Source organism: Podarcis raffonei, chromosome 13 (genome assembly GCF_027172205.1).
Source record: "Podarcis raffonei isolate rPodRaf1 chromosome 13, rPodRaf1.pri, whole genome shotgun sequence".
Taxonomy (NCBI): domain Eukaryota; kingdom Metazoa; phylum Chordata; class Lepidosauria; order Squamata; family Lacertidae; genus Podarcis; species Podarcis raffonei.
The window spans coordinates 30,740,812-30,751,831 of NC_070614.1; the positions used below are offsets into that span (position 1 = coordinate 30,740,812).

General features: G+C 39.6%; 1 pseudogene; it reads left to right on the forward strand.

Annotated features, from left to right (window-relative positions):
• Positions 1 to 1,113: 1,113 nt before the first annotated feature.
• LOC128398649 (vomeronasal type-2 receptor 26-like) lies at positions 1,114 to 9,011 on the forward strand (annotated as a pseudogene).
• Positions 9,012 to 11,020: the final 2,009 nt, after the last annotated feature.

Consider the following 11,020-nt stretch of genomic DNA (forward strand, 5'->3'; position numbering starts at 1 on the left):
GTTCCTCTTCATCCTGGAGAAGAGTGACTAGTGGGGTGCCACAGGGTTCTGTCTTGGGCCCGGTCTTATTCAACATCTTTATCAACGACTTGGATGATGGACTCAAGGGCATCCTGATCAAATTTGCAGATGACACCAAACTGGGAGGGGTGGCTAACACCCCAGAGGACAGGATCACACTTCAAAACGACCTTGACAGATTAGAGAACTGGGCCAAAACAAACAAGATGAATTTTAACAGGGAGAAATGTAAAGTATTGCACTTGGGCAAAAAAAAATGAGAGGCACAAATACAAGATGGGTGACACCTGGCTTGAGAGCAGTACATGTGAAAAGGATCTAGGAGTCTTGGTTGACCACAAACTTGACATGAGCCAACAGTGTGACGTGGCAGCTAAAAAAGCCAATGCAATTCTGGGCTGCATCAATAGGAGTATAGCATCTAGATCAAGGGAAGTAATAGTGCCACTGTATTCTGCTCTGGTCAGACCTCACCTGGAGTACTGTGTCCAGTTCTGGGCACCACAGTTCAAGAAGGACACTGGCAAACTGGAACATGTCCAGAGGAGGGCAACCAAAATGGTCAAAGGCCTGGAAACGATGCCTTATGAGGAACAGCTAAGGGAGCTGGGCATGTTTAGCCTGGAGAAGAGGAGGCTAAGGGGTGATATGATAGCCATGTTCAAATATATAAAAGGATGTCACATAGAGGAGGGAGAAAGGTTGTTTTCTGCTGCTCCAGAGAAGCGGACACGGAGCAATGGATCCAAACTACAAGAAAGAAGATTCCACCTAAACATTAGGAAGAACTTCCTGACAGTAAGAGCTGTTCGACAGTGGAATTTGCTGCCAAGGAGTGTGGTGGAGTCTCTTTCATTGGAGGTCTTTAAGCAGAGGCTTGACAACCATATGCCAGGAGTGCTCTGATGGTGTTTCCTGATTGGCAGGGGGTTGGACTCGATGGCCCTTGTGGTCTCTTCCAACTCTATGATTCTATGATTCTATGATTCTATGATTCTAAATAATAGTGATGAATCTGATGCAGAACAAAATGGCAATAATTTATTAAGGGAAGAATGTATGACTCATTGTAGTTTTTAATCTTGTCCTAGTATGGTGCCTAAAAATTACCAGCACATCCTGGCCTTGGCATTTGCAGTACTGGAGATAAATGAAAACACTCAGCTATTACCAAATGTCACCTTGGGTGTCTGCATCTATGACAGCTATTTCAGTGCGCAGAGGACTTATCATGCTACTATGCTTCTAACATCCACCTTGGAGATATTTGTCCCTAACTATTTATGTGACACCCAGAATCATTTGGTAGCAGTCATTGGAGGACTGGATTCGGATATTTCTCTCTATGTAGCCACTGTATTGGATATCTACAAAATTCCACAGGTAACGTATATGTGCATATGAGTATTATAAATAATCATGGTAAAATGAACAGTTTGTGAGGACAAATGCTTTTCTCACATTCAATGAGAATGTGCACATATTTCCAAGAAGAAGAAATTAAGCCTATTTGATGGCAAGCATTTATCTATCTATCATCTATCTATCTATCATCTATCAATTTTATTAGATTTTTATCTCAACCTTTCTCCCATGGGAGACCAACACAGCAAACATCAAACATTAGATGCCATACAAGTTCAAATAAAATAGAAACATAGTCAAAACATTTTTAAAACTTCTAAAAACATGCTCCCCTACCCACCTTTGAGGTCATTTGAGGCTGTCTACATGCAGGGTCATATCCGCCCCAATCGGCTATAATCCCTGTCATGAATGTTTTTGAGAAATGCTTCCTTTTTCCCACTGACACACAAGGTCTCAGGGACAGTGGACCAGCCCCCTGCTGAAAAAGTTTGCTGACCCCCGTGCTAGATGCATCTATGTGGGGAGGGAGTTGCAGAATTTAGAAGTTGCCAAAGAAAAATCTCTCTCTCAGGTAATCATTCCTAGCACTCCAGGAACATAAAAAATATTAACATTATTATTATCATAATTTTCACTCACATCTCCTCTTTCATCTTCAGCTAACATTCAGTCCTGCACCAGTGATGAATGATAAAACCCCAGGACTTTCCTTCTACCAGATGGTCCCCCAGGAAGCGCTTCAGTATGAGGGGATTCTCTCTCTGCTTCTGCATTTTGGGTGGACGTGGATTGGGGTCATTGTTATGGATAATGATAATGGAGAAAGATTTGTGCAAACTGTGCTTCCAGTTTTTCCCCAGAAGGGTGTTTGTTTTGCCTTCATAGAGAGAATCCCCACACTTTCTTTTGTCACTGAATTTATGGACATCATAGAGGATGGTGTCAAAATAAATGATAGTATGATGGGCAGCAAAGCAAATGCAGTAGTGATCTATGGAGAATCTTATTCCATGTCATTTTTTAGATGGCTTCCAGTTTTATCTGTTGAAAATAAATTAGTGGGAAAAGTTTGGATAGCTACAGCCCAGCTGGAGCTCAGTGCATTTCACTATCAAAGGCACTGGGATGTAGAACTATTCCATGGTGCTATAGGCTTCAGATATCAGTTCAGTTATTTACAGAGATTTCACAAGTTTCTTGAGAAGAGAAATCCTTTAAACACAAGAGAAGATAATTTTATAAAGAAATTCTGGGAGCATGTATTCAGCTGTGCCTTCGTAAATACCACTGGGGACCCTGTGGATGGAGGTTTTTGTACAGGAGAAGAGAAGTTGGAGAGCCTCCCTCTCCCTTTTTTTGAAATGAGTATGACTGGGCACAGCTACAGCATCTATAATGCAGTCTATGTAGTGGCCCATGCTTTACAAGCCATGTTCTCATCTAGAAGCACATATGGCACAGTGTTAGTCAGAGGAAGACCTGAACTTCAGAATCAGCCATTTTGGCAGGTAATGGGCATTCTCATGTGGTAGGATACTGTATTTTGAAGGTAACAAAAATACTAATTTGTCCATAAACCTCTACCTATGCTGATATTTTCAGTTTTCTTTCTGTGCCCACTGCGTAGAAATGAAAGAATAGGCAATGCTTCAATCAGCCTCCCTACCCCACCCTCTTTTTGGTATTAGGGATACTCATTTTCTGATTTGTGTAGTATGGTGGGTGACCATTTTTTTCTGCCAATTTTTGTTCATCCCCAGTAAAGTAACATTTTTATTATGCGATTTCCTTTAGAATGAAGTTGGGAAAATGCAGGTCAGGAGTTTTATAAGTTCATCTAAAGTGTCCATTTTAAGTTCAGCATTTTACACATTAGTATAGAAATGCTGTTATTTATTTATCTTCTTTACGTCTAGCTCCATCACTTTCTCAGAAGTGTTTCATTTAATAACAGTGCTGGGGTCCATATTTCTTTCGATCAAAGTGGGAAAATAATAGCTGGATTTGATGTTGTAAACCTGATTGTTTCCTCCAACCAATCCTTTCATAAAGTGAAAGTTGGTAGGCTTGATCCTCAGGCTCCTCCAGACAGAGTGTTAACCATCAATGAGAAGGTCATAAGATGGCACAGTTTGTTTAACCAGGTAAGAACCGACTGTCAGCACCTTGCAAACTGTTCAGTGAGTTTTAAGTCACTATTTTGACATGTCTAAATGGAATAAAATAAAATTTTAGCTGTAAACTACCTTAAATCCCTTTTGGATTCTTTTGTGAGCTCTAGGTCACTATTCTGACATGCAATATGTTTAAAAGAAATACATCATTTAATGAAGTAGAAAAAAACTGGTATATGCAATTATAAATAAAACATTAAGTATATGCAAACAAGCATACACATATTTATGTTTAAAGTTTTTGAAGGTAACACCAAATCAAATCCAGCTTATCCATATCACAGGTCAGTCTTTTAAATGTCTAATCACAGATTTCAGGAGCAGTTCTATAGCATGATGCACCACAATCAGCAGAGTTAGAATCCAGTGGATCTCTAGCTGAATTGGAAGGTTCCTGGCCTGGTAATTTATCCCAGTTGTTCCCTTCCTTTCAAAATAACAATCATGTTGTACCCACATGTGCAATAACTTTTTGTATACAGCTTTGAGGTATTTTACAATTAAGCAGTGAAATAGATTACATTTTATGAAATAGATAAATATGCTCCATCTATTTATAATTTCTCAGAACATAATGGCTTAATGATTCCCTAAGAAACAACTAAAAGTCCCCCAAATCTTAAGGATTTTTTCTTGACCTTTTTCATTTCTGGATTAGGCACAACCTTTATCCATATGCACTGAGAGTTGTTATCCTGGCTATAGCAAGAAAGTGAAGGAGGGGGAGCCATTTTGCTGCTATGATTGCATTCCATGTCCTGAAATGAAGATTTCAGCTCAAATGGGTAATATATCACAAAGGTTTCAAATATCAGTTTCAAAAAGTATTGTTCTGAGGGACAGACCTCTAAAATCAGTCTGGTATGTTTTTCTTCAGTTTTTGAAATGTAATTTTAAAAAATTGAGAGAAGTTATTTCAGATTACTCTGATCTCTATGGTTATCATTTTTATTTGACCAGCATTCTGAATGTTTCATTGGTGGTTTTTAACTCCCTTAATCTCTAATATCATTTTCTTCAGTCCATAGTCCAAATTAACCAAAGGAGACAGAGCTTTAACTTAATACAATTTCTTACTTTTATTTAATACAATTTCTTAAAATCAGGCCTCCGTCTCCTGTTCTAAACATATATCAATCATTTCAAATCAAATCAAATATCTTTAATACGCTCAATGACCAGAAAGCAAACTATAAAATGACATCATAAGCAGCACTGTGCTACAAACAACAGTGGAAATATGGGCACTTTACAGAATTGGTGCTTATGTTTATGACCAGGTTTCGACTTTTAAGGTTTTAAAAAATTCAATTCAAATGTCACTACTGTTTATTATCGTTCCTTCAATGTTTACAATTTGACCTCCGTTGCTGACATCATTGCTCGTCTTATTCTTGTTGCAATGTAACAATACTATATCAATCATTTCATATTTAGTTTCCAGTTGTCATCCTTCACTTGCTGTTAAACCATTCTTCCAGCTGACCGACATTTCCTCCTTACAAACAGCGCCCTGTTACATCATATAAATATAAAAGCAGTCCTTCATATACATTTTAGTTCCAGACCTGGTGTGCTGGGAGAGTTCATTACTATCTTCCATTGTTCAATTCACTGCACTGTTTATATGGATGATATAAGGTCACATTCCATTCCTTCAGTGTTTTCAGACTAGCAGATGATCCGCAGCCATAAATAACTCACAGGGTGCACTTCCAGTTTCCACCGTTAAAATTTCCCTGTAGAGTTCTTTCTTGCCACACAGTTAAAAGCTAAATCGTTTCTCAAATCCAGTCTCTTTTCCACATCTGTTTGGCTGCAGCTCATTCTCCTCCGTCCACTGCATTCCTCCAGCAACCCCCCAGCCCAGATAGTCATAAATAAAGCACATTCAGCCTTAATCAAGGGGCGGGAGCATACCAAAACCATTTTAAATTTATTATTGAGCATAAATCAAAAGCCTCCCTCCTCTTTTTTGAAGTTCCAGACAGAGTAACAAAAGCAACAGCTACACACGTCTCTTTCATTGTGCAGGGGAGGACAAGAAACGAAAAGACCATTTGAAAACCATATGAAAACATGGAGCACCTTGTCCTTTCCCTTCCTTTCCTGGCTGTTGTGAGGATTTTCAAGCTTCAGAAAAACATTCAAATGCCTTCAGAAAGCCAAGCCCAGTCCTTTTGGCAGTTGATTGGTTGCAGCCTATTAGCATATGTCAGCCCAGGAGCGCCTCTTGATTAAAACCATTTATCCAGACTAAGGAGGAACCCTCCACAAATCATGCCAGTAATGGAGGCTCATCCATGGCAGGGACACACTCCCAGTTTGCCCCCACTCTGCCTTTCAAGTTGGCAGAAACAGGGTTATGTCACACTATGGGATAAAGTGAACCACCACCCCCCAAACCCCACTGGTGGGGCATTGCAAGGATTTATTCCTCATGAATCCTCTCTTTCCCCTTCCTGAACTTCCTCAGAGCCCCCAGAAGGCTATGAAGAATAACCACCATTGATCATGGGTGTGGCCGAAAACTTTAAAATATGCCCTTCTAAGTGAATTCCAGAATTAGTCTCTTCCCCTAGCATTATAAAAAGAATGAAGCCTTCATACGTTGTTTATGCTTCCATTCAAACTCTCCAAAGGTCAGATTCATATGCTTCAGAAAAGTTACATAGGAAGTAAAACATAGCTTAGTTACAAAATGGTGAAAGCACCTAAATTATTGGTATATTAATGCAAGCATGTCTGGTGAGAGCATGCAGTTAAGCAGCAACAACCAACTCAAACATCTTCACACATTGAGCTTCTTGGTTAGACTTGGTGGGGAGGGGGAAAGACTTGATTATCATTTTTCCCCAAGGTAAGAGGAAATGACCTAGCTAAGCCTGGTAGGACAGCTTAATCTATGATATTAACCCCCCCATGTGTTACTTAGACTTAAGCATATTGGTTACAGGAGGCTGATTATCTCATAGTGCTTTCATAACATATCTTTAAGTGCCAGGTGAAAACATTCCTCTTCAATTAGGCTTTTCTCCGATTAAGAAATCTGAGGCTGGCATTTCTGTTGCTATTATGTTGTGTATTATGTGTTTTTATGTTGTACCCCACCCTGTAATCTTTAGATGAAGGGCAGTATATATATAAATTAAATAAATAATAACAATATGTTACCTTTGCTTTTCAGATATGCATGACTGTTTTGACTGCATGGACACAACCTATCCAAACATGAAACATGATTTTTGCATACCCAAAGCTAGAACATTCTTATCTTATAAAGATCCTCTGGGGATCAGCTTAAGCCTCTTCGCACTTTCCTTAGCGTTAATAACAGCTCTGGTGCTGGGAATAATTCTGAAGCACCACAACACTCCCATCGTCAAAGCCAACAACCGGAACCTCACATACATTCTCCTGATTTCCCTTCTGCTTTGCTTCATTTCTGCTTTGCTTTTCATTGGCCATCCTGAACCGGTGACATGTCTTCTCCGACAAACTGCTTTCAGCATCATCTTCTCAGTGGCTGTTTCTTCTGTGCTGGCAAAAACTATCATGGTGGTTCTGGCATTTATGGCCACAAAGCCAGGAAGCAGGATGAGAAAATGGGTGGGGAGAAGCCTGACCAACTCCATTGTTGCATCCTGTTCCCTCATGCAAGCAGGCATTTGCAGTGTGTGGCTGGCAACCTCTGCCCCATTCCCAGATGTGGACATGCACTCAGTGACTACAGAAATTATATTAGAATGTAATGAGGGATCTGTGATTTTATTTTCTTGTGTCTTGGGCTATCTTGGCTTCTTGGCTATTGTCAGTTTCATTGTGGCTTTCTTTGCTCGGAAGTTACCGGACAGTTTCAATGAAGCCAAGTTCATCACTTTCAGCATGTTGGTCTTCTGCAGTGTGTGGCTATCCTTCATTCCAGCTTATCTGAGCTCCAAGGGCAAATACATGGTGGCTGTGGAGGTTTTTTCTATTTTAGCTTCCAGTGCTGGGTTGCTTGTGTGCATCTTTGCACCCAAATGTTACATCATTTTGTTGAGGCCTGAGCTGAACAACAGAGGACAGCTAGTAAGAAGATAAGACTGAATAGCATGCTTTTTGTTACAGTCTGTGGTCTGGTTGCATTTGTGCATGTATGCACACTCCTTTCTGATATGTTTCCCTTTCTGGTGCTGTTCAATGTACATTCTGCTCAAAATTCTCCAATCACTACTAGTTTGAAATGCATGTAAACTCAGAATCAACTTTTAAAAAATGTATGTACAGATGGTAAGTCATACAGACTTACGTATGTACAGAAAGCATTTTTAAGTCAGACACTTTCAAGACCTATCCAATAACACAGAAATGAGGATCAGAGTAGGTTTTAATGGAGGTATGGTGAATGTTTTTTTAAAAATTGTGAGGATTAAAGTAAGTTTGCATTCTGGCTCCCACCCTTTTTAATTTTATAGTAATAGGGTTTTTTTAGCCAATGGAAACTCCCCATCTTCAGTAAATAGGAACAAAAAGATTTCAGTTTTGATGTATGTAGATGATTTAGTGTTCCTCTCTATTTCTCAATTGCGCCTCAAAAATCTCTTGGATGTGTTCACTGCATACTGTAAAGAAGAAAGCCTGTTTATAATCTACAGAGAGAACAAATTTCTAGGGTGACTGCTTCTAATGAATTCTGAATTCGAAACAAAATAAGTTTTGCTTTCCCAATGCAAGTCAATGTGAGGACCAAATGTTACGATTTCTGAATTTTAATTCCGAGTCCATGTGTCTGTTCTGTCCTGTTTCTGCATTTTTAAAAAATATGCACAAAAGTAGCATTTCTTTTTATGTGCATGTGAGAAAGTCCAGCGATGTCCTCTCTCCAGAATCTCTGGAGCCGACTGAGGACTCCCACGTAGGTTACACCCTCTATTGTGCCAAGAGGGAGGTCCTGACCCTTACCTGGTCTACTCCTCTGGCTACGCCTCTCCAGTAGCGATTGGTTCACTGAAATGAGTTAGGCGGAAACCTCAGGTTTGCAACTTGGGGAGGCAGTCCAGGACTGCTTACCAGGGAATCGCTTAGGATCGGAGGTGCTGCACGCTGCCATGCAAATAGTGCCCTCCTTCTGATGTGGAGAGCGGTCATTGGGTTTATGTGCATGAGTGTAATATTTCCCAAAAATATACATTTTATAAAGTAAAATTTTACCCCCTTTTTAACAAAAAACAAAAAAACTTAACAACTCCATTAGACTATTCAGGGACGGGGGGGGCACTAATGGAAAACTAAGCTGTGAGCTGCACATCAGATCCGAGTTGTTAGGCAAAGAAGGGAGCAAAGTAAAACTTCTGTCCAGATGTGGCAAACATGATTTTCTGAAATTATCTACAATTACACAACCTTGACTTTGTAATTATTATCCTTTGTAATTTTATTGAAAAATAAAAAGTGCAAAATTACTAATGCACATAGCGAGACATAAACAAAAGAAACAAGATATAGTACCCATGTAGAAAACAAATCAGAAAAAAGATATTGTGTATTTTACAAAAGGAGGGGACTTGTTATTGTAGTTAGCCAGATGTTAATCTAAAATGGCATTTATGAAAAAAAATTAATCAGCATATCAGATGCTGGCGGAAAAGGGAAAAACGTAAAACCTCTGTCCAGGTGTGACAAACAAGATTTTCTGAAATCTTCTACAGTTCCACAGAGGAAACCCCCACTTTGACTTTGTAATTATTTTCCTTTGTTATTATAAAGTAGACTGTAATTAACTCTGACACATGTAAAACTACCTGCAATTATTAGTTCTGGAGACTGCAAAGGATGTTATATATGTGTCATGTTAAAAAAATATGGCTCAGGACTAACAATATTTATTCTTCCTGTTTAACGTCTATTGCAGACTGAAAAGTATTCAAATCAGCCTTTGAAACTTGCAGGCAATATATAGAGAAGTCAGTGGGAATACAATAAAGTAAGTCTAGTGAAGGTTTGTCCTAACACTCAGGATGGTGATATTTGTGATGTCACTGCTGGCATTGCTTCCTCACATCTCATGCAAGACTCACATTGTGAAGTGTCATGTCCATGATCCACACCCTCCACTTCACAAGTATCACCAGTCAGGGGACCTCATCCTTGGTTGCATAGCTTCTCACAGCTTCATTGTCTCCAAACAATTAACCTTCACTGAAGAACCCCCACCAGCATTGTTTGAAGAACTTCTGTAAGGGGTTCTCCCATCTTTTTTTATCTTAGCCTTAGATTTTCATCTTCATAGCCAAAATTTAGACTTGGTATGCTGCTCACCAAGCTATTTTAAAATCTCTTTAAAAGTACTTCTCTGGTCATAATTCAGAAAACATTCTGAATTGTAAGTAGTTTGGAAACACCAGTACTCGAAATACGAATTTTACTAAGATGTAGTTGTTGTTATCGGCAACTGTCTGTCTTGAGGGACAATGATGTGTGCCTCCAAGAGTGAAGTCAAACTGCTGGAGAATCAAAGCATTTGCTGGTGCTGCAGAGACTGGTAACTTGTAACTGCTGCCTGTATTGTTGCTGTTTTCTTTGCTAGCAGGACCAAAGTGACCTGTCTGGGGTGCAATCCTCTCTCAGTCTTGCTGATTTGGTCCAAAGGAAAGCACAGCAATGCATTTGTCATCAACTTGGCTGCAGGAATTGCCAGAAGGAGACATGCAAGAAGTCTTTCATCCACCTTAGGGACTCCTCTCCAAATTCATCTAGAGTGCAGATTTTTCCTTGCTGTTTACTCCCAATGCCTTTCCCATGAATTTGTGTAGCCAAAAGGCAGCAGATGTTTAGGATCACTTTTCCTCCTCCTAGATGGGCTGCCTTCCAAGATTTACAACATCCATCTGCCCCTCATTTCCCTCTACAGTATGTGCAATAAGCACCTTCTTAACTGTTGGACCCACTCTTTGTCTTCTCTGCTCAATCCACCAAAGACTGTCTTCACATGAAGGAGAAGTCCCTAACTTACTGAGGGTTTGAGACCCATTGACTACCGTCACCTAGTTTAGCTGGCCAGTGAAGCTGTTCCCTGGGGTGGCATGGTAACAGCTTCTAGGAACCAGAGATGAGAACTTGATGTGTCCCCTACCAGAGGCCCTACCCCTCCCCTAAACCTCCATATACCCCACCTTACTGAGAAGGACCTATTATTATGTATAAAGATGATTATTGATATTTACTTTGCTTAGGACAATTTAGGCTTAGAACTATTTAGGCTTACCTAAAAATGTGGCAAAAATGATGGAGTAGTGATCATTTTACAAAGCATGAGTAGGTTTCTGATGTTTAATGTCACATTTGTTCTAGTGTCGTAACTAAGAATTACCAGCAAATCCTGACCTTGGCATCTGCAGTGAAAGAGATCAATGAAAACCATCAGATTACCAGGTTTAAATTATGGTTATGGTTATGATATAGATACTTTTCTTTTC